Source organism: Hordeum vulgare, chromosome 7H (genome assembly GCF_904849725.1).
Source record: "Hordeum vulgare subsp. vulgare chromosome 7H, MorexV3_pseudomolecules_assembly, whole genome shotgun sequence".
Classification (NCBI taxonomy): domain Eukaryota; kingdom Viridiplantae; phylum Streptophyta; class Magnoliopsida; order Poales; family Poaceae; genus Hordeum; species Hordeum vulgare.
In genome coordinates, this window is record NC_058524.1 from 157,401,293 (window position 1) to 157,403,805 (window position 2,513).

At 53.8% G+C, this 2,513-nt stretch overlaps 1 pseudogene; it reads right to left on the reverse strand.

Moving 5' to 3' along the window:
• Positions 1 to 741: 741 nt before the first annotated feature.
• Positions 742 to 1,462, reverse strand: LOC123411335 (annotated as a pseudogene).
• Positions 1,463 to 2,513: the final 1,051 nt, after the last annotated feature.

Below are 2,513 nucleotides of genomic sequence, written 5' to 3' on the forward strand. Positions count from 1 at the left end.
CCTACCGCCACAACTATTTGGTATGAACATGGGTCAGATCCGATTTTTTTCGCAAACAGGGCCAGATCAGGCTAAACAATGTGAAAAGATCAAAAGAGTGAAATCGTCCGCGTCAGACCGGCGAAGCCGATGCTGACGATCAGATGTGGCAGGCCCGTCAAAGTCAGAGGGCCACGGCCCACGGGATGGCGCTGCAGGGTGCAGGCATGTGGTGGCACTGTCCAGGCGTGGCTCCGTGTATGCCAGAAGCTTTTACGGGGCAGCGGGGAGGAACCTCAGGCTTGTGGCGACGCCGTCCAGGCGCGACGTTGTGGAAGGCAGAAGCTTTTGGCGGAGAGGTGCCTCGTGCGTGTGGCGACACCGTCCAGGCGCGAGGCGGAGAGGTGCCTCGTGCGTGTGGCGACGCCGTTCAGGCGCGGCGTCATGGTCGAGCGAAGCTGAGGCTGGGCACCAGGTAGGTGCCGCGGGAGTGCGGTGGCTTCGTCCAGGCGCGACGTTGTGGCTGGGAGAAGTTGATGCAGGGCACCAGGGAGGAGGCGCAGGATCGAGCTGCATCTTGGCGTGGTGATGTGGCTGCGCACCTCGGAGCTACGATGACGGCTCGATTACAAACAGGAGGATGAGATATGTAAATAAAACTGGCATTAGATGCATCTATTACAAAGCAAAGATGGAAGGGAAGAGCTAATGACCAAGGGGTGGCCGGTCTTTTCCCTTAAATAGAAGTGGGATCGGAAGAGCAAACAGTCAACCAAATTGTTGAAAAATAATACATGTGATCAATTGTATGGGAGGGATGCCTCCCATAAGGTGTCTCTTGGGGTAAAGGTGTCTCCCCAACACACCCCTTCATCTTGTATATAAGTGGGTCTCCCACATTACAATGAAACTAGTGGATTCATTTGTTGTCTCGCTACTTCTTCTCTCAATACATTATCAACACCTAGTCTCGATCGAGAGCATTAGGCCAAGAGAAACACATAGAAGAAGGGATGCACGACGCCCCGCGCCCTCGCCTGTGGCCGTCTTCAACCCCTTGCGGTTGTTGTAGCAAAGCCAGTGACGTGGTTGTCGACACGGACACTGCTACGCCGTCGTGCCTGTCATCCCCGACGCCCGCTACTCCTTCGCATGCGCCAGCGGTGCCCCGAGGCGCCTGGCCGCGTCGCCTCCATCGCGGGCGCAACGTAGTGGCGGCGCCATGTCCGTGGTTGCTCGGCCTCTCGGCCTCCGCTCCGCCACCCGCGTGCCTACTCGACGTCGCCGCCTGGCCCGTGCCGGCGCCTCGGTCGTGCTCACGCACATCAGCGCCCAGCCCGCGCGCCCGCCTGCGCCGTGGCCTTGAGCCTCATCGGCGTCCAATGGCTGGAGCACCGCATTCGGCCGCACCCCGCGCGCCACCCGCGCCGACTGGCCTCTGCGCCGTTCCCGCAGCCTCCGCGCCCGTCCAGCGTCCTGGCATGCGCCGCACCAGCGGCCTCCACGCCGACCGGCCTCCGCACCGTGCCCCGCGCGTGTACGCTCCCGACTGTGCCCGTGGCCGCATGGCCGTGACCGGCGACGTGATCGTAAGGTGGCCGGCCTGGGCAAACCATCGATCCGATTGGTAACCGTCCACGAACGGGATATAATCTTATCCTTTGCCATTTTGCACTAAGATCCTTCTATACGGAGGAAATAGCAAAATAGGCTGAAACAAGTGTTAAACTGGTTCTAATAACAATACTATCTACTAGTATTTATTTGTTTTAGACCCTGTTGTCTTCCAACATTTCTCTGTTGAGTATACTGCCCCAGAAATTTAAGATATAAATAATTTTCATGCTCACATATGTTGCTATCCCCACATCCATTGGCTGCGCGATGACGCGAGTCATGGGGTGCAACACAGCGGTCGCTTGACATGAACACACGCACAACATGGTGTCGCCTACCCATGATAGCTCGACGAGGCCATAAGGCGCATTCCTCGACCGGCGTGTGCGGCCCAATGCTCCGGTGCAAAAACAGGCGCTTGTGCCCAGCGGCAGCGGTCTTTCCTCCTTAGGAAATTAGTAACCACACAAGAAGAAGAGAAATCTTATCTCTTTGGTGATCTTGCAAATCACGTCTAAGTCCATGTAATTTCTGGATCAACCCTTTGGCTTATCAGAACTTGCGGTTTAGACCTGAAGCTTATTGAAATTACAACCAAGCCATCAAGCTTGTTGGACTTAGTAGTTTAGCCCTTGGGCTTGCTGTTTTCAGCACTATAACCATAAGGTTATTGGTATTTGCGTTTTATGCCTAAGGCTTCAAAGCAAATACATATGATAGATCCTCGGGTCTTGCTGAACAGCATAATAATTGATTATGCATCATTTTACATCATGTAAAATGAATTTTTGAGGCCACAAGTCATCATATATGTTACACAAGTATGTTCATACTTCTGCATTTATTTGTATTACATGAGTAATACTATTGCAAAGCAATATATTGATTTCATTATTCACTTAGAATATGGAATTTGC